The following is a 24,248-nucleotide window of genomic DNA, read 5'->3' on the forward strand; positions in this document are numbered from 1 at the left end:
ACACTTAGGAAACTGCAATACAAACCTGTGGGAGGACCACTCGTCCAGTGTTCTGCTGGAGAACATTTCTGGATGGGGTTTGTGACCTTTTCCAAGCGCTGGTCTTTAGAGCATTGTGAGACATTCTGAATTTCCCCAGGAGCGAAGAGAGGGAGGTGGGAGCTTTAGAATCGAGGCTCAGCCCCGCCTAAGATGGCTGTGAGGTGAGTGAGATGAGCTGCCTGGGGAACTGGTGGCTTCTCCCTACCTGGGATGCCCAGGTGCACTTACACTTTGGTGAGGAACTTCTGCAAGGCAGAAGCTGTGGGAGGGAGGGGATGAATCTCTTTGGTCCCACTGAGGCCCTTTGAAAAGCCACTTCCCTTCTTCTGGAAAGCCCGCCCCAGAGCTTGCTTCACTTCTTTGGTCCTGAGTGGGTAAATGAAGGGGTTCAACAAAGGAGTTACAACCGTGTTCAAGGTATTCAGGAGTTTGTTCAGATCCCGGGAGTTCTGGGCCAATGGCTTGATGTACAGGAACATGGTGGAGCCATACCAGATGGTGACGACACTGAGATGGGCAGAGCAAGTGGAAAAGGCCTTTTTCTGGCCATGGGCTGACTGGATTCTCAGGATGGAAGAGATGATGTAGACGTAGGAGACCAGGGTGAGCACACAGGAGGCCACCACAACAATTAATGGAGACTAGGAATGTTGCCACATGTCACTGCAGGAGAGGGCAAGGCAGGAATCTATATCGCAGAGGAAATGATTGATGACCTCTGGCCCACAGAATGTCAGCCTGGATGTCAGAAATGCCAGCAGCGAGACGGCCAGAAAACCTCCCAGCCAGGAGCTGAGTGCCAGCCAAGCAGAGAGGACACTGCTCATGAGGGAGCTGTATCTCAAGGGGTAGCATATGGCTAAGTAGCGGTCATAGGCCATGACAGACAGGAGAAAACACTCAGTGGAGCATAGGGAGAGAAGAAAGAACAAGCAGAGTTTGAAGACACTGAAGGACATGGCCTGGCTAGTTCATAGCATGACTCCTATGGCTTTGGGAACAACACCCATAGTGTACCAGATCTGCAGAAAGGAGAGATTAGAGAGGAAAAAGTACATAGGGGTACAGAGGTTCCTGTTCGTCAGCACAAGGGCTATGATGGATGCATTGCCTGTTACTGTCAGGGAGTACGTCAGTGCAAATACCAAGGGAGACTCAGAAATGCCACGTGCCTGGGAAGCCAAGAAGGATGAATTCCTCCACTCTTGTACCGTTTCCAGATGAAAATCCTGTTTAGGAAACTATGGACAGCAGGCTGAGGGTCTCCAGCTACGTGAAAGGGTCTTGCAGTGCGGAAGGGCATAACATACCTGCACTCTTCACGGCAGGCAATATGGTGTTGTGATTTCACGAACTGAGACTGAGGGATTGGAAAACTGTCACAATAACATGGCACTGGAAGAGATTTTCTCACCTCTTCTAGGTCATCTTAACGCAAGGGCTTCTGACTGAGGTGGCAGTGGCACACCGCAGCAGGCTAGTCTGACAGTCATTGCTCAAGGACTCGTGGTCTTGTATATTTGCTTTCTTCCAAGTCCCAGCACAAGAAGCTTTTGGAAATACCTCCATTACCTCCACTGACATCTGCTTCTCAGTATAGCTTCTAGGGGTAGGGTTCACCTCTTTGTAATCTTGCCATCTCAGAGTCAGGGGAAGGATTTCTGCTGACCAAGTTGAAAGACTACAATGAAATACTCCTATCTCAGCTCCTCAGCTTACCCTCCTTCTTTCTCAATGGACAGAGAAAAGGCACTGGGGAGACATGGCTCATCTTCCCTTACGTACATGGCCAACAGCCCTCTGGAAGTGCCAGGTTGTCTCTGAGGACTAAGGCAGGAGCCTAGTGAGAAGCTCAGATGGATAAGTCAGACATCTCAACTTGCACAGAGGTATCCATGCCTCAGTGGCTGAAGGCAAAACTCTCTGAGCTGAACCCCCCCCAAGGCAGCTCTGCTACGAAGCCAGCCAAAATGCAGGGTATAATCTATGCTCTCCCTGCAGACAAGGGAGGATTCTTGATCATTTCTCTAGAGGAGAACCAATCTCATCCTCAGGTGGTGTCTAAGACAGAGAGAGATGGACCACCGTCTGAATGAACCCTTTCTCTCCTTTCTTCCTCCTTAGGAATTTCCATACCAGAAATCCCATGTGGCTAAAGAGCAGAGAAATGCCCCTAAATCCAGCTCTCCTTAAACGTGCAAGGCATTGCAAGTCTATGCTTTATGTCTTGGGCAGGCTTCACTCACCAGCTCAGCCAATGGAAATGGTCCAAACGACATCTCTTCATGCACCATCCTCCAGATGAAGCCGTGGTCCCCTCAGCTGAGGGAGAACATTGGGAAGAGGCTGATTGGTTGGAGGGACTCTGGATGCACTGATGTCAGGAGAAGTGTGGATGAGCAGCTCTCACCTTGCCGACTCACTTCAAGCTGTACACAATTGCCTGACCCTGTTTCCTCTCCATCCACCTGGTAGGTATTGAGAGCTTGTGCTCCCGATTTTCTTTCCCCCTCACGGCCACCGCTGTACTTCCACAAAGGGGAGCTTTGTGTGCACACACAGTGTAAAGTCTCTGCAGTTTAGCTCCATATAGTGAGAGCGTACATCAGAGAGTCACCAGCATCATTAGCAGGAAATCATCCCCACACCCACCTTATTCACACTCTGAAGCTCAAACTGTCCACACTGGGGAGATAGTTTTCTGATTCCCCTCCGTGTGCTACAGGGAGTTTGATCTCTGGGGGATCGCATGGAATTGCTGCAGGCAGATACTGCTCCCTCTTCACACAGGCCAATCAAACAGCAATACAATGCGCTCAAGTGGCTGTCAGGCTGGGTGTTTGCCTCCTGCCAGCAGCTGTGGTATGTGGACCTTGTCAGGAACCCAGTGCTCTCTTGTGTAGCCATTTGCTGACATGCAGAGGATGTCTGAAAGAGCCACGTCCCAAGAGACTGGAAGTGTCAAGTATTTGGTGCTGGATACTGACATGGTCTTGAAACCTCCAGGGTGGGAGAGAACTAAAGGCAACCATGGACACAAGGCTACAGAGAGAGTAAGGTAAGGGATTCACCTACCTCATTTCTGAGCCTCTAGCTGCAGTTAAGGCCTATGTCTTCAGTCCTCATTGAAGTGAAGATCTAAGTAAAGATCTAAGTGCAAAGCCAGACAAGACTTGAGTAGGGGGAAATTGATCCCCCCTGCCTCCAGAGCAGCTGTGTCTCCAAGCAGCTACTCACCTTTGCCCCATTGATCATCAGCAGAGAGAAACAGGCACTGTCAAGCCTCAGTTCACCCTGTCTCCTACACATCAGGCAATCCATGCCTTACAAGCACCTAGTTTTCTTCTGTTGACCCTCAAGATAGACGAGACAGCTGGCTTAAACAACACATGCATGCACGCACGCACAAGTCTCGACCTCTAGGAATCCAGAGTTAGTTGAGAAGATTCACACCCACAGAGAGACTGCCTACATTGTCCAGGGCCACCACACAGGTGTTGGACTTGACAGAGACATCTTCTGCAAGTCCCGTGTCCAAGGCTTCAATGTGGTTGAAGGGAGATGATCTGCACTTGGTGTGAAGGGCCTATGCAGCTGATGAGCATAACATGCCCAGCTTGAGCCCATTCACCCGCACAAAAACCCTCTCCCTCCTATCCATCTGTCCTCGAATACCTTGGACATGGGTATGGGGTTTAACCAGGGGATGGAGGTGCTTGGAAGGCTAAGTAGATGTGGGCTTACTGCTCAGTGAGGGTGGCGACCTGATGACAACTGATAGGGAAAAGGCTGATGTACTCAATGCCTGTTCCTCCTCAGTTTTTACTGCTATGGCTTCTCCTTAGGCCTGCCACATCCCTGAGCCTCCCCACAGACTCTCTGGGAATGATGCAGCACCCACAGTAGAAGAAGAAAGAACTAAGGAGCTCTTACTATCATTTGGACATACACAAGTTGGTGGGACCACTGGGGATACATCCAGGGGTGTTCCAGGAGCTGATGGGACAGTCTCTACTCAGTCCCTGGAAGGATGATGGAGCAAATACTCTCAGAAGCCTTTTCCAAACTCATGAAAGGCAAGAAGGGGGTTGGGAGTAGCTCACATGGATTTACTGAGGGGAAATCATGCCTGACTAACCTCATTGCTTTCTATGAGGAGGTGACTGGCGCTGTGGGGAAGGGGAGGGGCACTGGCTGTGGTGTACCTTGACTTTAGCAAGACCTTTGGCGTACCCTCAGGGCTGCACACACACGCACACCTGTATGCGCACAGGGGTAGGTACGCACACTCACAGGCATGCACACACACAGATATGTGTGCTGTTGGGGAATTTGTATTGTACCCCTTGAGGCAAATGAAACACATGCTTCTGCTTGAATATGAAAAAAACTCACACCCCACCAAACGATCACTGTATTGGACAGAGGCCTATCACCATAAGCAGTTCTACAAGGAGTCTGCAAAGATGTGTCATGATCCTATTCCTTACATTCACTGGCACCAGCACCCATCCCGGGAGCAGTTGCATGCAGCACCTCAGCCTGGTATTGGGTCTGTCCCCCAGCACCAGTTCTGCTGCCCAAAGGTGGCCACTGAGCATTCACACTCCAGGATTGCTACAAGACAGTGCTGGGGCTGGTTCTTCTCTCATCACCAAGGGAAACTGCACTCCCTGACTCCCTTAATCTAGCTGCAAGGTTAGAAAGACTTTTTGAGACAATTCTTCTGCCCCTTCCTCACCCTGATTTTGTTAACATTCACCACTTTATTCTTGGAGTAATAAGGCAGATTTCCATGAATTAGGGTTACTTCTGCCCCAGTATCTAGCAGAGCCATAACCTGTTGCTTATTATGCTAGCTCCACAGTGTTACAAGTAGAACACAAGGGATATGTTCATTCCCGCCCGTGCCCGTCCCTATCCCCGTGCTGAAGAGGGAACATCCCTTCCTGGGCTTGTTTGCAGGGAAGGGGGGATGACATGCCGTGCACCCCCTGCCCCATGCCCCCATCCCGCCATTTGCTGCCCAGACCCCTTTGAGCTGCTCTGCGCCCGCATCTCATGTCAGGCCACTGCTGCAGCTTCAAACATCCCCATATGCACTTTAAGCACAGTAGTAAGAACAAACACAGCACAAGTCTGTCTTCCCTTTTCCTTGCCCTACCCTGTGTTTCTTGAAACAAGTTAATACTTCAGGTGGGCTGGGACATTCACCTAATTCCTCCTCGCTTTCCCAGTTCACCAGGAAAACCACCTGGGCCAAGGGCCTTATGACAGCCCCCCACGGCTGTGTGCAGGGCCAGCCAGGCATTCAGTCTATCTCTTCTTCACTATCCTTTCTCTACAAAGGCATTTCCCACTGGGACCTACCAACTACACCAAATGTTTTGCACAGCGAGCTGCTGGTTTTTTTTGATTCCCATAAGAAAGGAACCCAGACTCTGTAAAGCATCACTTTAAATGCCATTTCTTAGACTAAGACTATGAAGAAAGGGAAGGCAGTATAAATGACCCTACATCCTTCAGATGCTAGGAGTCCTAAACTATGTACTGTCAAGTGGGTGGCTCCAATCAGGGCACAGCACACCACACAGATCCTGCCCAAGAAAGGGTTACCCCATTTTGGTCAGTCAAACTTTTAGAGGATTTTTCATAAAATCAAGCAGCTCTATTCATCATTTCTGCTGTCAAACAGAAACAATGTCCACATGAGAACCTCTTACTGCACTTTAGACACAGGCAAGGACACACAAGTAAAGGTCATCACTGGCACCGAGCAGAAGCTGCCTACAGGTTCATGGGTTACAATCCACTGGCTGAGTTTGTCCTCTGGCCATGGGATCTGTGCAGCACAACATGGGCCTGAAGGCCAAGCTCGGCACAGCAGAGGCCAGGGCCTCCTCAGGTTCTCTTTTACATGGGTCACTAACTCCTTGATGTACTGTGATCTTTGGGTTAGGGTGATGGCACCCTGCCACTTGTTTCCTTCATGTGAAGAAACACCAGCTCTTGAACCTGCTCAGAGCAGCTTTCACATCCTTGTTTCTTCGGGTGTGACTCAAGGGATTCAGTAGGGGAGTGAGAACGATGCAAAGAACAGCCACTGCTCTGCGTAGTGACCCTTTTGAGGGGGCTCCCATGTAGGTGAATGGGCCATAGGAAGAGGCCACAGCAGTGAAATGGGAAGCACAGGTTGAGACAGCTCAGTGCCTGCCTTCCCCAAAGGAGAGCCACAGCATGATTTAAATCACCATTAAAAAAGCATAACCTCTGGCTACAATGCCCTTACTTTGAAGTGTAAAACCTGCATGGAGCCTGTGCCTTCTTCCTACCTTTCCAAGACCTCCTTGGTTGTGCAGCCAACCTAGAGGTCATGCTAAGAGCCAGTAGCAGAGCTCTGGCAGTGCTTTGGCCGAAGGGCTTACTCTTCTGTCAGAAGAAATGCCATCCCTCCCTCTTCTACAAGGACAACTGCAGATGGTATCACCACTGTAAAGGACCTGAGGTACCTTCTGCTTATGACAAGGTTTAGTGCAGTAGGGTTAGGAAGTCCAACTGTGCTGCCGCAGATGAGGGTTATTAATAGCATGACCAGGGAGAAAAGATTTCAGACATGCAAGCGAAATGCCCTTATAAATCTTCTGGCCTTCAGCCATCCTGACATGTGCGTCATGAGCCATAATTTGCTCTTGATGGAGGACACAGGTGTGGGGATTTCCATTCTTCCACTTGTCCACTTTTGTCAAGACATCTGAATTTTCATGCAGGAAATAGGATATGAGACTGTAGTGGTTGCTGAGAGACATTTCCTCGAGTCAGAAGGGATGAGATTAACAGTAAAAGAATCCTCTCCTCCGAGAATGGAAGCCAATTCCTGAGCACAAACTCTCTGGGGGGACCAAGGAAGCCGTCCAGAGCTCTGCACTTGCCTGCAGCTCTCTTGGGAAGTGCACCCAGCACCCTCATCCCTGTTGATCTTCACATTCTCCTGCATGCTCTGTATCAGAGCAATTTGCTCTCCCTCAGAAATACACCCTTTCACTGCCCCCATTTCTGTGCTGACAGCCCTCAGCTCCCACATGCTTAGCTCCAATTTCCAGCCTCAACGCATTCAGCAGCATGGGCAACTTTTCCCTGCTACTCCTGCCCATGCCTGCTGGCCATGGCCTCTCCATTGGGTGGTGGAGGGGAGAGGAAGGAGGAGTAGCAGCTATGGGCCATCCCAAAGGCTCTTCCCTGCTTTACCACTCTTGCCATTCTGCCAAGCAAATCATCTCCCAGAGCCCCACACCCTCTCCCTGCTATGCCAGCGCAGCTCCAGCCACAGCAAGAGGAACGTCCTTCCTCAAGAGCTCATGGCGCTGTTGACCCCTCAGGGCCTCCTGCCTTTCTGGGCATTTGTGGGCAGAGACACAGCAAGGCAAGGCCTGATGCTCGCTGGCAGCAGAGCAGCCAGGGATGACTTCCTCAGCTCCAAGGGATGGTTCCCCAAAGAGGAGCCGCTGCAGGGTGTGAAAACCTCCCATGCCTCTGTGAATGGAGAAGGGTCGCCTTGTGCCCTCACCCTCTTCCAACCCTGACCAACACCCTTCTCCTTTGGCAGCTTGGGGAGTGTCCAGAGAGGGAAGGAGCACATGGAGGCCAGGCTTGAATGCAGCAGAACTTTAATGAGTCAAAAGCGGGAAACAAAGTCACTCATTCCTTCCCCCTTTTGACTTTATTTCTTTCTTTCATCCCCACCCACTCCGGTCTGACTCTGTCTCACTGCCACTGTTCCTGACTGTTTCTTGAAGAAAAGATTTCTCTGGGAAAAGGGCCATCAGAGCTGGGCGACCTTTGATGATCTTTGGCCTTTCCTTCTTTTGTCTCGGCAGTGGCTGCAGGCAGAGCCCAGGTGCAGGAGGAGCCATTGGCAGAGACCTCCGAGGGTACCAGCATTAGCATCAACTGCTCACACCCCAAGATACAATCGAATGACTTCATCCTCTGGTACCATCAGATTCCAGGCCAAAGCCCCAAACTCCTCTTCATAAAGGGTCCGAAAAGCTGCAGCGCTGCAGAAGGTGCGCCCCGCCCCCCCGCCCTCTGCCCCAGGACAGTTAAGACAAGGACCCCTAGGAACACAGAATTTGATGCCAGACTGAGGACAGAGCTCCTGGCCATTGATTTCAGAGAGGCTGAGCAACCAGTGCTCCCCTTCCAAAGGAGGGCAGCTGGGGCTCTCTGAAAACATGACCAAAATGTAACTTCCTTACCTTCCACTCTCTCTCATCTCTTTCTTATCTTCTGTTCTTCTGGACTGTAAGACCCCCAGAGCCAACATGGGGGATCTGCTGGCCCCTCTCCTTCTGTGGCGCAGGCAGATGGATGCCCTGTGGGATCTCTACTGTGGGCAATGGGCACAGACTTTCTACAGCTGCTAGTGCTCTCCTTGCTCTGGCCCCCTCTTCTAGAAGTGATCTCATTTTCCTGTTCAGAGTCATTCAAGTTCTCTGCATCCCAACCTCTGCCTCCACATAATCCTTTTCTTGGTGGACATTGTCTTAGGTTGCCAAGGAAGAAAGGCATTGCCTTAGGTGGCAGGGCGTAAGGTGGGGGCACAAGTGGAAGAGGAAGGGGAAGGCGAGACACAGGGCAGTGGAGCCCTTCCCGACACTGTCTCTTGGAGCTGAGGAAGACATACTCAGCTTCTCCATGGCCAGTGGTGATCAAGCCCTGTATTCTGGCATCCCTGTTTAGATATGGCCTCTTGACCTCAGAGCGTGTCCTGTAGACAGGGAGGTTGACCACTGCTGTCCCTCAGTGAGGATCCCAGTGCTGCTGGAGGCTCTGAGAAGTCAACAGCTTGCATGCCAATGAAGAAGGGAGATCCTCCTGCTTTGTATAGCCCTGTGCTGGGAAGAGAAGCTCCGTCAGAAGATGGCCTCAAAGGCTGCAGGAGTGATAATGGTCTGAGAAAAGACCTTTAAAACAGCCCCAGACCTTCTCCTCCTCATCCTCCTACCTGTCCCCAGAATGAGGGGGCATGGCCTGCACCCAAAGGCAAGGGTAGCAAGGGCAGGTCACCTCTATGCCCCCCACCCCTGAAACACAGATGTGCAGGGTTGCCCAGAGAGGTGGTAGATGCCCCATCCTTGGAAACATTCAAGGCCAGGCTGGATGGGGCTCTGAGCAACCTGATCTAGTTGTAGATGTCCCTGCCAATTGCAGGGGGGATGGAACAGATGACCTTTAAAGGTCCCTTCCATCCCAAAGCATTCTATGATTCTATAAGTTAGGGATCCACATGGCAGCTGACTTGGGTGGGCACAGACCTGTGCTGTGCTGAATATATCACTTCACACTTGGCAGTGATGTCACAAGCATGTCCTTGTCTTTATCTAGGAGTGAAACACCATGTTTTCATACAAATGTTATTTTGCTCAACAGTAGAAATGATAAATAGAGTCGTCTATTTCTAAGAAATTCCCATGAAAAATCCAAAGATGACAATGTCAGTGAATCTCAGCACGGGCAGGATTTGCACCGTGTGACAAACTGTGAGTTGAGGTCCATTTCATGATCCATAATTAGGATTTGGTAGCATCTGAAGGGGCATAAGGTTTCCTGTGCTATCCCCCTTTTCCTTCTTGTGTTATTTCCAGTTCATGGCATTTTAATCAACATCTTATGCAGCCAGAGCACCATTCTTACTGGGATCCATCTACATCCATGCTTCAGCCTCATGGGTAAAACCAAAAGGTCATCCTCCAAGTTTGGCTCCAGAAGCTCCCTCCTCTCTTCATACTCCAATCAAGTGTTAGAAGATTAAAAAATTCTTCCTGTAGTTTCTCATTTGAAGGCTGAAGAACGTTGTTTCTCTCAGCCTCTCCTCGTGTCTCGGGTTACAGAAACAAAGAATTGGTAAATTTGGAAGGGATGTCTAGAGGTCACCTGGTCCAACACCCTGCTCAGAAAGGCTCACCTAGAGTTGGTTGCCTGGACCATGTCCAGATGATTTTTGAATGTCTCCAGGGATGGAGACTCCACAACCTCTCTGGGCATCCTGTGCCAGTGCTGCCTCACCCTCACTGTCAAACATTGTTTCCTGGTGTTAAGACAGAGCCTCCTGTGTTTCACTTTGTGCCAAATGCCTCCTCTTCTGTCACTGGACACCATGGAGAAGAGCCTTGCTCCACCTTCTCACAGACTCCCATCAGATACTTGTACACATTGATGAGATCTCCCCTGGTAGAATCATAGAATTGTTTAGGTTGGAAAAGACCTTTAAGATCACGTCCAACTGCTAAACTAGCACTGCCAAGTCCACCACTAAACTATGTTCCTAAGCACCACATCTACAGGTTCTTTAAATACCTCCAGGGATGGGAACTCAACCACTTCCCTGGGCAGCCTGTTCCAATGCCTGACTACCCTTTCCATGAAGAAATTTTTTCTAATATCCAGTCTAAGCCTCCTCTGGCACAACTTGAGGCCATTTCCTCTTGTCCTATCCCTTGTTACTTGGGAGAAGAGACCGACCCCCACCTCGCTACAACCTCCTTTCAGGTAGCTGTAGAGAGCGAGAAGGTCACCCCTCACCCTTCTTTCTTCCAGGTTAAACAACCCCAGTTCACTCAGCCACTCTTCATAAGCCTTCTGCTCTAGACCCTTCACCAGCTAAACCATGTCACAGGAGAAGTCATGTCTCCAACCAAGAGCCTCTTTTCCTACAGTGGTCGCTGGTGGACGCTGAGGGAAGAGTAAGAGCTGGACAAGCAGCTGGGCTACTGCTCCTGAATACTCACTGCTGTGTCCCATTCAGTTTCAGTGGTTCAGGGTCATTCCTGAGTCTGCTGTGGCAATGCAGCCTCATGGCAAGGAAAGCCAACAGCATCCTGGGGTGCAGCAGGAAGAGCGTTGCCAGCAGGACAAGGGACTTGATCCTTCCTCTCTACTCAGCGCCGGTGAGGCCACATCTGGAGCGCTGGGTCCACTTCTGGGCTCCCCAATACGAGACAGATATTGGAGCGAGCCCAGCCAAATGGTGCAGGGACAGGAGCATCTTTCTTGTGAGGATGGGCTGAGAGGGCTGGCAGTGTTCAGCCTGGGGAAGAGAAGGCCCCTGGGGGATCTTGGCAATGTGTGTAAAGAGGTGATGGGAGGGAATGAAGAAGAGAGTCTTCTCATTCAGGCATGTTTGGGACTCCACACCTCTGCCGTGAGGACGCTCTGTAGGGTGAGAAATTACAGGCAAGGCACTAAACTGTGACCATTACTGTGTTGCAGGTTTGCAAGGGCCAAAGGGAGGTTTTTCAGCACTGGGTCATCCTTTTTCGGGCAGAGAGGCCACAGCTGGGCTTCTCACCGCCCTCCCAGTCAGAAGGTGCTTCAGCATCCTCTCCCGGGCAGACATACCCTGGTGTCGAAGCGCTGCCTCTCAGCTCCAGGTCTCATGGCCAAAGGGGCCTGGGGCACCTGCGAATTCCTGTAGGAGCCTGAAGGAAGAGATCAAGCAGTCTGCTGTCAGGAGATAGGAGGCTGCAGGCTCTTCTCCTGCTTTTGGCTCCTCCTGGACATCACAACCAGCGCAACCAGCCCCCAGCAAGGGAGCAGTGTCCATGCTGAACTTCTCCTGCCATCCAGTGCCCAGCCAGAGACAGGGGCCTGCACCCACCTTTCTCGAGGACAGAGACAGCCCCCCTTAAAGCCTCCGACATGCTCCTTGTCCCTCAGTGGTGTCTGAAAGGAGGTAGAACCATGAACAGTCAAAGGCACCAGGAAGCAGGAGTCTGACTCCCTCTCCCTACAGGGGGTTTCTCTCTCTTCTCAAATGTCTCTGGAAATAGCACCTGTTGTAAACATCCTACCCAGAGTCAGACACACCACCTCTCTCTGGCAAGAGGACACACAACCCTCTTCCTTACAAATATCTTCTCCCCATCCCTTCAGGTACCACAATTGACTCCTTGTCTGGAGGTGAGACCTTCCAGAAGGGTGAGAAGAGAGGATCATCTTATAAACTCAGAGGTGTTTCTGCCTACAGTGGGATCAGAACTCATTACGGGATGCAGTGGAGAAAGTATTTTAGGATGGTGCAAGACATGGGGGGCTTAGCAGAAGCAGCAGAGACAGGGAAGGGGAAGGATCAAGGCAGTTTGGCCTGGAGAAATCATGGGAAGACAGATGGAGAACAAGGATGAGAGGAGCTGATCCCATGTGAACACGTGACTGATCTGCATGCTCCCCTGGCCATGCCTGGTTGTCCAGGCCTTGTTTGTCCTCTTGCCAGTAGCTCCCTGGAAACACAGTTATGAAGTCCAGCTGGGACAGGGAGCAGGGCTGATCCTTCACTCTGTGCCACTGAAGCCTCTGACCATGGGCTTTGAACTGCTCTGTCAGCTACTCAAGCCACACAGAGTTCCCCAGGGACTGGCTGGAGCCCACAGTCTCTTCCCAGAGGCCTCCTTCCAGCTCTCACTCACCTCAGACTTCCAGCCCCTTAGGGAAACTTTGCCAATCTCTTTCTGACTCACTCATCAAGCAGGAACCTGGCTTCCCATGAGGCTGCATTCAGTGTGTCCAGTCCACACTTTTACCTTGTCTCCTGGGCCTCAATTCCAAAGGTTCTGAATCCTGTAAAACAAGCTCATGGTCTCAACACTGAGCCACTGTGAGGAGTGCTTGAAGGTGCCTGTGACCACAACATCCCCTTCTCCTGTCAGTGTGGACCCCAAAGTCCTGACTCCATGGGAAGACTTTTTAATGCTAGCAGGATTGTTTTAAAAGCTCCTTGAAAGCCTGTACCATGCAGTTTTTAATTGTATATCCGAGCTTTTACAAAGTAATGAAATGCAAAACCCCTTCTGGTTGGTCTTTCCTAGGTCAAGTTTTGCCTTAGCAACTCAGCACTGGAGTCCCTGAGTTTACAGAGCAGAGGAAAGCACCTGCTCAGGGCTCCCTTGGCTGAGCCACTGGGGAAAGTCAGAAGCCCGAGCAGAGGCCCTGTATGTTCCATGCCAGCAGTGGCCGGTCCCTGCAGCAGGACCAAGGGCTGCCCGTCTGCCCGTGGGCAGGAGGAGCTCTGCTCCCCGCCTCCCTGTGCAGAGCAGAGAGGTGCTGCTCCTCACTGGGAGCCAGCGGGGCCACTGGGGGCAATTGCTCCTTCCCGGGCACCGCCAGACACCACCACCGCTCCAGCTGTGAATCCTGCCCCGCTGCTGCCACTGTTGCAGGGAGTTTCTGTCTGTGTCCCAGTGCTGGTGCCAGCGGTGGGCCAGCGGGGGTGCCTGGCTGCAGACCTGGCTCTTCTCCCCATGTCTCCCGCAGCACAGTAGTGAAGCAGGGGGGACACCTTCTGCCACAGTAGCGGCTGGAAATGCCAGAGAGGTCACAGCAGCCAGAGGTGATGGGCACTCCCTGAGAGCTGAGGATGCTGCCAGCAGCAGCGGAGGTGGAGGATCCCACAACGGTGTTCTGTGGGAAAGAGCTGAGGATGGGTCCAGGCAGGGCCACCACCGCGGGGGAGGGCTAGATGATGACGGTGGAGTTCTGGCACTGCCTGACACAGGGCTCATTGCAGCTGTTGGCCAGCAGGGTTGGGCCACATGGCCGGCATGGCAGGCACTGGTTGTAGCAGGACATGTCTCTGGGTTGGAGGTGCACCTGGGGGAGAGGGCAGAGAGGAATCAGAGCACAGGTGTGTGTGAGGAGCAATCTGCCATGATTCCATGACCCCACCACGAGCGTTTTCTTCTCAGACTATATAAAACTACCTCCACCAGAAGCACAAAGCTTCAGGCTACCCAGCTTGGTGCACAGATGATGACAAAAAAGCTGAGTATGTTGAAGATGACAGGTCAAAATAAGATGCCATTTTGTGGCCTGAACATAGTAAGAAAACATTGCAAAACATGACATTGCAAAACTTTTTAGATTCTCTGTGGGGAAAATTTGGACAGAGATCCAGCCTACTCAAACATCGTAAGACAACCAGATGAGTTGTATGATTACCTCTTTTCTCCAGCTTACGATATGTCCTCTTGTGAGACTTTATTGATGAGGATGTGGCCACTGTCTCATGGAAGCGTGCCAAAGGGTGCATGACCCTAGAGTACAACACTAACATTTCTATAGCTTGCTTCAGAACAGTATACGCGCACCTAGAGCTTTACAATCTCTTAAGTTTCTGGCAAGACCATTGCCTTTATCTTGACACAGACTCTATGATACTTATGAGTTGTCCAGGGGACTGGGACCTCCCTGCTTGGCGACTGCTTAGGCAAGTTGATGGGCAAGTGTCTGCCAGATGAGAATGTTGTGGAGTTTATGTCATCAGGCCCTAAATCCTACAGCTACTTGCAGTCTGAAGAAAGTGTTGTTAAAGGTTAAAGGCATCACTCTAGATGCAACAAATAGAGGAAAAATCAGTTTTGAGGCACTGAGGAATCTTGTGTTGGATTATGATGTAAATCCAGACAGTGACAACCCTAAAAAGATTGTGATAGAGCGGTATTGTATCACCAGGAACAAGCAGAAGTGGGTAATAGAAACCAAGGCTCCTTTGGAAGACACAGAAGGTGGTCTACAGCAAGAGAGTACTGACTGAAAATTTAAAAGCCTCCTCTATGGTTTTTGATCATGGGCATGTGCTGAAAGCATCCCTTTTCTGCTATCCTGGAAGGGTTTAGAAACTGTGGGAAAAGTTATTTCATAAAAAGTCTTCTGGAGAATCACAGAATGGTTGAGGTTGGAAAGGACCTCTGAAGATCATCTTGTCTAACCACTCTTCTGAAGCATGGCCATCTAATGCAGGTTCCCCAGAACCATGTCCAGATGGCTTTTGAATATCTCCAAGAAGGGAGAATAAAAAAAGTGTTTCCTGATGTTTCAGACACAGCCTCCTGTGTTTCAGCCTGTGCCCATTGCCTGTGGTCCTGTCACTGGGCACCTTTGAGAAGAGCCTGGCTCCATCTTCTTTGTACCCTCCCTTCAGGTGTTTATACATGTTGATAAGATCCCCCCTGAAAGCTCTCTTTGTGCTGAACAGACCCAGCTCTCGCAGCCTTTCCTCCTAGCAGAGATGCTCCACTTCATTCATCATCTTTGTGCCCCTTCACTGGGTTCTCTCCACTACTTCCATAGCTGCCTTGCACTGGGGAGTCTAGAACTGGAACCAGTACACCAGGAGTGGCCTCACCAGTGCTGACTAGAGGGGAATGATCACCTTCCTTGACCTTCTGGCAACTCTCCTCCCAGTGCAGCCCAGAATATATTGTTGGCTTTCTTTGAGGCAAGGGCGAATTGCTGGCTCATTGTCAGCTTGGTGTCCAGCAGGACAAGCCAGGTTTTTTTCTGCAAAGCAGCTTTAAACAGCTGGGCAGTCCCCAGCACATCCTGATGCATGGGCTTGATCCTCCTCAGGTGCAGGATGTGGCCCTTCTGTTTGTTGAAGTGCAGGAGGTTCCTGTCAGCCCATTTCTCCAGCCTATTGAGGTCCTTCTGGATGGCAACCTGATCCTCTGGTGTATCAGCCACTCTTTTAGTTTAGTGAGAAATTAGGTCATTCGAAGTGGAGGTTCCCTGTCCAGGAAGGAGCAGGAGAAGCCAAGAATCTCTTTCGCTTTTCCTGTTGACCTGCCCAGCAAAGGGAGAGAGCCTAGCAGGTCATTCAAGGCTGGTTTCTGGGGTCCTCACAGTGGGCTTTGAGGGGAGCACAAGAAAGCAGCAAAGAAAAGAGAGAAAAGGGTGAGTGGAAGAGAGGAAAGATAGACATTGGCTATGTTTTCTGAGAGCCCAGGCTGGCCCTTTCCAGTCTGCCCTTGCAGGGCAAGCCAGAGATGGTCAGCTGCTCTTAAAACAACGGCACAAAGTTTGATCCTCTGTCCAGCATCATGCTCTGAGTTCCCGGGGGTCCTTGTTCAAGACCGTTGCCAGCATCTTTGTCAGGGGGGGCACCTTCTGCCACCGTAGCAGCTGGAAATGCCAGAGAGGTCACAGCAGCCAGAGGTGATGGGCACTCCCTGAGAGCTGAGGATGCTGCCAGCAGCAGCGGAGGTGGAGGATCCCACAACGGTGTTCTGTGGGTAGGAGCTGAGGATGGGTCCAGGCAGGGCCACCACCACTAGCTGGAGCTGGATGACGACGGTGGAGTTCTGGCACTGCCTGACACAGGGCTCATTGCAGCTGTTGGCCAGCGGGGTGGGGCCGCAGGGCTGGCAGGGCTGGCACTGGTCGCAGCAGGACATGTCTTGGGTGCCCAAGATGCACCTGATAGAGGGCAGGGAGGAAGCAAAACGTGGGGATGTGTGAGGAGCAGCTTGTCACCACACCATGAGGGAGCCAAAGAACAGGCAGGGCCAGGAGGTGAAGGCTGTGCAGAGATGGATGAGGGCTTCTTGGCCTCATCCTGCCAGGGCCCAAAAACAGCCACCAGCTCCTATGCAGCTACTGCCTAGCCCCTCCCTCCAGAAGCCACCTCAGTACAGTCCCAGCTTCCCTCTGTGTCTAATTTTCTCCCTCTCCCACAACAAGCAGCCCCAAGATCTGGCATATGACAAAGCTGGTATCAGCTGAGAAGTCCATTAAGGTGAGACCTCCTTTGAGGGAAAGTGGAGAAGGTGAAGGGACTTCAGACTCACCTAGTTCCCACAGAGAAGGAGGCCAGAGAAGCGGATGAGAGAGCAAGGAGCTGGGCTGCCTTTTATGGTGGACCTTTACTGCCCCAGGCTGCCAGAGGCATCCCTTGCAGCGGTGATTATTTTCTGACAAGCTCATCTTGAATGCAAAGCATCCCAGCTAATGCAATGGGCTGTGTTTAGGTTTCCTGAATTGCTGTCTTTTCATTTCCTGCTTTATGCCAGGCACATTCCCCAGGGAAGGCACCTTTTGCGTGACAGGATGAGAGGCCCAAGCATTTCCAGAGCAAAACACATCACCGTGGGCAGAGAACTCTCATATGCTGGAGGAGTCAAGTAAATTATGTCAGTCTGGGTCACACATTTAGGTCTTTTTGTGGCCCTGCTGGCAAGGAGTGGCCCATCTCCTGAGTTTGACCCTATCCCACACCTAACACTGCTCTCAGGAAAATTCTGCTGGCCTGTTTTGCCTCCTCCTGTTCGAGAGAGGCATGGGGAGAGATTTGTTGCAGGCGCCATTCCAAATCTCAGAAGGAAAGGCCTGACAACAAATGGTGTAATAAAATACCTGGTTTAGTAAGACAAAATAAAAAGAGAAATATAGATAGCAAGTAAAGCTTACATCCCTTCAGATGCTGGGAACCCTGGATTCATGCAGCATTGTACAGACCCAGGTGGATTTTCCCAAGATGCACTGTGCAGATCCCATCCAGAAAGAGCTTCTGCTCCACTCCCATGCTGTGGTGCCTTTTATTTTGTGTAACAAAAAAAGAAATCATACATCTCGTCCTTACACTCTGGAAGGTTATTTCTGCCATAACACCCACCAGCACGCAGCACAGGCTGGCACAGGGCACTCCAGCAGGTTCCCTTGCAGCAGCTACTTGTGCTAATGTAGGGGCTTCTCAAGTCTTTAGTGCAAGGCCCAGTAGAGCAGACATGTCTTGCCCAAGATCACTGACTTCTTGGATACAATGTCTTCCGCAAGGGTCCCAATACACCTCCCCTCTCTGTGCAGTCTCCCTGGGTACCTAGACAACACCATTAGCATGTTTAGGGTCTTGTCCTTCCCCAGAATGCTGCCCAGAATCCCTGCTAGGACTGTCCCCAGGGTGTCCCCAGTTGAGTGCACAGTTGGTCATGTTTATGCATGTGTTCTCTTGTCTGCACTTGTCCGCATTTGTGCAAGTGCTTGTCAGTGCAGATTTTCACATGCTTCTACACGGGTCTGTATGAGCATGTGCATGTTTGTGTGTCCTTGTGTGTCACTTATCATGAGGGTATTTGCCAGTCACAGCAAGAACACTCTACACTGCTCTGTCCATGAGCTCCACAAAGCAGCCAGAGCCAGAAGGAGCCTGAGTGCAGTTGAACAACAACAGAACAGACCTGGCAGAGAACTGCCCACAGCACAGGCACTGAAACGCAACTTTCTGTATCTTCAGCCCTCTTCTTCCTGCCCCTGCAAAGCTCACACTGTTTTACTGCTGATTTCAGGCCCCAACAAGGATGGTTTGACAACAGTTTGGGTTCTTAGCTTAATTCAGTATTCATAGTGCCTCAGCATAGCTAGAAGTCACCTCTCTATTCCTCACCAGCCCAAGACACAGCTGTTGTCCAAAGTGTTAGAGAGAACAAAAGGACAGGGCTTGCTTTATGAGCTCCTTGTTTGAGGCAAGGAAACATTACTGGCTTATTGTCAACTTAATGTCCAGCAGGATGACCCAGGTCATTTTCTGCAAAGCTGCTTTACAGCTGAGCAGTTCCCAGCACATACTGATGCATGGACTTGTTCCTCCCCAGGTGCAGGACTTTGCCTTTGTGTCCAAAGGAGGAAGTGTGGGTACCTTGTTGCCCTCCCACAGGCACTGCACCAAACCAGCTCCTTCCCATTGTGACTCTCCCAGTGCTCACATCAGTTGAGTAGTCTGGTGCAGTCACCTGCACCATCACCTCCTTGCACTGAAATCCCTCCTTCTTCTGGTACTGGTCATCTGGGAGCAGTGAGTCCAGGTACCTTCTGGGCACTGCAGGGTCCTCCAAGAACAGTGGCTGCTTTGTCCAGGGGATGTTCACAACCTGGGCAGATTTCAGCTGACGGTCTGTGATTTACAGGGCCAAGGTCACCTTGCAGCCTTGACTGGCGGAAGAGTACATTACTGCAGAATTAAATGCACAGCAGTGAAGGCTCCTCTCTCCACTGTATGCGAAGTACCCACCAAAATGAGAAACACACTAAAGGCTGCAGATCTGCCAGGAGGCTGAAGAGAAAGAAAGGTGCTGCCCAGGAGCAGTTGTTCCCAGTGCCAGGGCTGCTCCTTGGCAGTTCTCCACTCACCAGCTCCAAACACCAGGGTTTTGCTTCCAGCACCTGTCCCTGTCTCAGTCTCAGTCCCTTTCCTTTCCACTGTGCCAGCAGGAGCTGGGGAGCCCCATACCCTGCCCTTATGCAGGTGTAGAGCTGCACTGGGAATGGGGCTGCAGATCCTCCCACTCCACCACCCCACCAGCCTGCCCTGCCCCAGCCATCACTGAGCCAACCCATTGGAATCTGGATTCCATCTCCCTATTCTAGGAACTTATATGTTCACCCATTAAAATACCTTTTTTTCCCCCTTATGATAAGGATATATGATACCTTTTTTCCCCCCTGTCTCCGAGACCTCATGTGTGGAGAAATACTGAACAGCTGCTTCCAAAATAACAGAGGCTGAACTAAGAGAAACCTGAAACCTTTTAAAAATAACACTACACCTGTGTTTCCCAGAGCCCTGAACGTTATGAGGAGCCGTTATGCTTTCAAAAGCCCTCCCACGAACAAAGAGCACGCAAAAGTAGATACACTCTACAGCGAGAGAGAGAAGTTCCCTTGCAGAGTAAATCTTATGAAGGGACGGGGAAACCCAGGAAAAAGTGCAGGAAGCCACTGAGACTGTCCACTCTGCTGCGAAGACAAGCAAAGGCAAAAGGTGAATGGGCCTCATTCTTGCCCTCCTCACCCCAGAGGTGTGACTATGTCACACACTCCCCAGCACACTCCGCAGGATGCAGTCATTTCATTGTGCTGCCAAGAGTGCCTTGCTCTGTAGTGTGCTGAGAGTGACCCAAGGGACAAGGATTATGGAGCCAGGAAAAATGATCTTCACCATGGCTGTGTCAGCATGTGTCCTGCTAATCCAGTCAGGTGGGTATATTTGTGCACTTGTTATTGTTTCTTAGAGTTTTAGTAGGCTACACAGAGGTCTGTGCTGACAAGATGATGAGGTCAGGGAGAAATGCAGAGGGGTCATGGTAATAGATATCTGAACTTTCCTTTTCTTTGGAAAGACACAAAGGTTTGGGTAAAACATAGCCTTAAAGATAGAGCAAGTGAGAGAAGGAAGCAAGATTCTCTGCAGACACATTTCTGCCTGTGTTGCAGGTCTTGTTGGAGGTGACCCACAGAAGCAGTTCTTCTCTGAAGTGTCAACCACAGTTGGGCAGCGAGTGGTTCTGCCCTGCCAGTCCACCACCGAGGACAGTGACAGCAACTTGAATTTCTTCTGGTACCGCCAGCTCCGGGGGGAAACTTTGACGTTTCTCCTGCAAGCATTTAGAGCTTCAGGGAATGACAAGTTCCGCAATGGCCGATTCTCTATGGTGGTCTATGAAAATAAAACAGCCCCCTTAGAAATAGCGACTGTCTCTTTCCAGGACACTGCGATTTATTACTGTGCTCTGGAACACCACGTTAAGCTAAGCCCCGTTTCCGCTTGTGCAAAATCTGCATTGTCAAGAACAGCACGGGAGGGGTGAGGCCCTGCATCTTTCAACTTTGGCAGTGCTTTCGTCTCTGAAATGATCCTCTCCTTCTTATATCAACCTTTCCAACATCTCCCATCCCAGCTCCTCCCTACTTTTCTCAAAGACCTGATCTATGCAGAGGTATTCAGACTGGGGACTTAGAAGTGCAGGACCATGGGACTGTTTGCAGATGAGCCGAGACACAGCTTTCCTCACTTCCTCACACAGAAACCAACACCCCTCAAAGAAACGACCAACACCCCTGGACATAACTTCCAGTTGCAGCATCAATCCTTACCTGCTGTTGGTTCCTCTGGGAGCTGACACTGTAGAACCCAGTGCTACTGGGGTGACAGCATCCTGGCCGAGGTCTTGACCCAGCTGTGGGCAGAGCAAGGGAATCCATGTCTCTGCTTTGCTCCTGGCCAGCCCTAGCCCTCGACACAGCTACCCAATGGACCACAAACCCTCATCTTTCTACTCTTTGCAGAGCAGCCAAGGAACAGGAAAGCAGCTTTTACTGTAATGCCTTAGCACTGGGCAGGGTATCCTTCTGTCCTGGTTTCAGCTGGGACAGAGTTAATTTTCTTCTTAGTAGCTGGTAGAGTGCTGTGTTTTGGGTGTAGGATGAGAACAATGTCGATAACACACTGATGTTTTGGTTCTTGCTAAGTAGTGCTAAGTTGCTGCTAAGTAGTTGCTAAGCAGTGCTTACACTAAGTCAAGGACTTTTCAGCTTCCCATGCTCTGCCAGGTGCACAAGAAGCTGGGATGAGCACAACCAGGACAGCTGGCCCAAACCGCAAAAGGGCTATTCCATACCATATGATGTCATGCTCAGTATATAAGCTGAGGAAAGAAGGAAGGGGAGGGGACATTCGGCATGATGGCGTTTGTCTTTCCAAGTAACCGTTACGTGTAATGGAGCCCTGCTTTCCTGGGGATGGCTGAATCCCTGCCTGCCGATGGGAAGCAGTGAATGAATTCCTTGTTTTGCTTTCTTTGCGTGCGCAGCTTTTGCTTCACCTATTAAACTGTTCTATTTAATTTTACTTTAATTATTAAACTGTTCTCACCTCAGCCCTAGAGTTTTCTCCCTTTTAATCTTCCAATTCTCTCCCCCATCCCACCGGTGGGGGGGAGTGAGCAAGCAGCTGTGTGGTACTTAGTTGCTAGCTGGGGTTAAACCACGACACCTTCTCTGTGCTGCACATAGTTAAATGATGAGATCCTCACACACACACGCCAGTCAGCATAAAGTCAACTCCTTTGGAAAATATGAATAAAGAGAAAAGCTAAAGCATAGTAAAATTAAGATATACTTAAGCGACCGATAGCATTGCAGCCCGTGAGGCAAGAAGCTCTACATACTAGTGAAAGGTATCCCCTAACACTGCCCTGAGATCATCAAATAATGATGACTGATGAAGATGAATAAGATGATGAAGAGGAAGATGAAGACGATGATGATGATGATGATGATAATGGGGTTCCCCCAGGGTTGTGCTCACTGTTTGGTAGCACTGGGGACGCAAAGGCAATTTGGTTTGGGCAGCCCAGAGCCCAGGCAGGACTCAGCTTGTTCTGTGGGGAGAACAGGCCAGGGAGCCTCTTGCAGCCACCAAGGTCCTGTCTCCCACAAGAAGTTTTGCCACCAGGACAAGCATAACTGCAGTGCACTGGGCATCACCACACTGGATCTGAAGGACACCTTCTTGTGTCCTGCAGGAATGACAAGAAAAGTCACCCAAGGGTGCCCTGGCCATTACAACTACTTTCTCTTCACGACTTCTCAGCTTTTGGGTTCAGGGTTGGCACAGGCCAGAAGAGTGCCAAGGGAGTAACAGGACTCTGACTGGGACATAGAGAGAAGGTGGGTTAGGCAGGCGTGACAAGTGTACAGGCAGGGCAAATGTGGGGAAAGGTGGGGATAGCTAACATGGAGCACTTCTGGCTGTGTGAGCTCCCGTGTCCATGGACACTTTCCCATCTCAGGAAGGATGACAAGGAGACATGGCTCCTGAGGGCCCGAGCAGGTCCCTGCAGCCCCAGCACCGCCCTACAAGCATCTCCGACTGCCCACCTCTGCTGTTTCCTCAACGTGGAAGGCACAGTGGACATAGCCCGATGTCACTGGTCACCCACAAGACAGCTGTACAGCCCAGCAGGAAACAAGGGCAAGAATAGGTTGCAAGACATGGGAGGGATGATCCGGGGCTTGCAGGGCTGCAGTGGCGGTGGGGAAGGGGGACATCTCTGGTAAGGAAAGGAGGAGTGTGGAGCAAGGCGACAGAATTGCAGACGGTTCTTTCTGCACTGTATGTCTTGGTCGCCGCGGGCAGGGGACGGGAGTGAGGCCAGGGCGGGCTGGAGGTGCGGGGCACGGGGAGGGTCCTGCGAGGGGCCGCTGCGGGCCCGACAGCCCGGCCCTGGCGCTGGCGCTGGCGCTGGCGCTGGCGCTGGGCGAGAAGCCGGGAGAGCGTGGGAGCCGCGCTGGGAGCCAGGGGCCAGGAGCCTTGGGGTGGCGGGGCGCCGCGCTCCTGCTCTGCCCACGCCCCTGGCCCGCGTCCCTCCCCGCGCCCGCCCTTCTCCTGGCCCGGAGGGGCCGCGGCCCCGGGGGGCCGGGCCGGGTGGGTTGGGGGCGGGCAGAGGCGTCGGCGCTGCCCCGGCGAGGGGCCGAGGCGGACAGGAGCAGGAGCAGGGGCAGGGGCATGAGCAGGATGAGGCTGAGGCTGAGGCTGGGTGCGGAGCGCGGGTCCGCTGGGCTCCTGTGCGGCTGGGGCCGGGCCCTTGGGCCCCGTCCGTCCCCGGCGCGGCAGGGCGCGATGGCGCCCGGGCTGGGGCCGTGGCTCCTGGCCTTGTCCTTGGCCGCGGGGCCGGCAGGTGAGAGGCGGGCGGGGAGGGCAGCGAGGCCGGGGCTGGGCCCGGGGCTGGGGCTGCCCGCGGGCGGCCCTGCCCGTGCCGGGGCCGCGGGGCTGCGGGGCAGCGGCTGCTCCCGCGGCGGGCGCGCTGTCGCCTGGCGCTCGCCTTCCTGAGCGGGGGAGCGGGGAGCGGGTGGCGTGGGCGGGAGAGGGAGAGGGCGAAGGAGAGGAAGAGGCAGGGGCAGGGTCCGGGGCAGGGGGAGGCTGTCGGGCAGCGGGTCGGGCCGCAGTGTCGGGAGCAGGCGCGGCTCAGCCCCGAGGAGGGCAGGCGGGGCACTGCCCCGGGCGCGGGGCTTTGGCGGGAGAGAGGGGGGTGGCGGCTGGGGCTGTGCCGGGGCGGGGGGCGGCGGGGCGGCGGGTGAAGGTCCTCGGGCCGTGGGCGCGCCCTGCCCGGCTGCCTGCGCTCTCCGTCCGCAGGGGTGTGGGCGCAGCTGAGGCTGGTGGAGGCCGGCGGAGGGCTGCGAGTGCCCGGGGACTCCGTGCTCCTCTCCTGCCGTGGGTACGGCTTCAGCTTCGGGACCTCTGCAATTCGCTGGTACCGTCAGGCACCCGGTGGCACACTCGAGTGGGTTTCCTTCATCAACCTCTTGGGTAGTACCAAGAATTACGGGGCAGCAGTGGAGGGTCGAGCCACGGTGTCCCGGGACAATTCCCAGTCCGAGTCGTCTCTGTCCCTGCGTGCCCTGCACCCCCGGGACTCTGCCCGCTACTTCTGTGCCGTTCACACAAGGACAGGAAATCCAGCTGAGCTTGAACAGAAAGGTGCTGGGGCCCAGCTCAGGGTGCATGAGATGTGGGGAAGGTGAATGTTGCCAGGGACGAGGAGGGGGCAGGTCTCAGGGCTGTTCCCAAGGAGTCAGGTGCCACCCCTGTGCACCGCAGGTGT

General features: G+C 52.4%; 1 pseudogene and 1 gene segment (V, D, J or C); one reads left to right on the forward strand and one right to left on the reverse strand.

The window, feature by feature from the left end:
* Positions 1-266: 266 nt before the first annotated feature.
* LOC309604238 (olfactory receptor 6F1-like) lies at positions 267-11,741 on the reverse strand (annotated as a pseudogene). The gene is made up of 3 exons: positions 11,699-11,741; positions 11,440-11,519; positions 267-1,271 (listed from the first exon to the last, which is right to left on the reverse strand). The product of its transcript is annotated as an olfactory receptor 6F1-like (transcript).
* A 10,639-nt stretch (positions 11,742-22,380) lies between these two features.
* On the forward strand, positions 22,381-24,124 carry LOC309604237 (Ig heavy chain V region C3-like; the record flags this gene model as incomplete). The annotated part of the segment is given in 2 exons: positions 22,381-22,399; positions 23,780-24,124.
* Positions 24,125-24,248: the final 124 nt, after the last annotated feature.

Source organism: Platalea leucorodia (assembly GCF_965183815.1).
Source record: "Platalea leucorodia genome assembly, contig: HAP1_HAP1_SCAFFOLD_504, whole genome shotgun sequence".
In the NCBI taxonomy this organism is placed as follows: Eukaryota; Metazoa; Chordata; class Aves; order Pelecaniformes; family Threskiornithidae; genus Platalea; species Platalea leucorodia.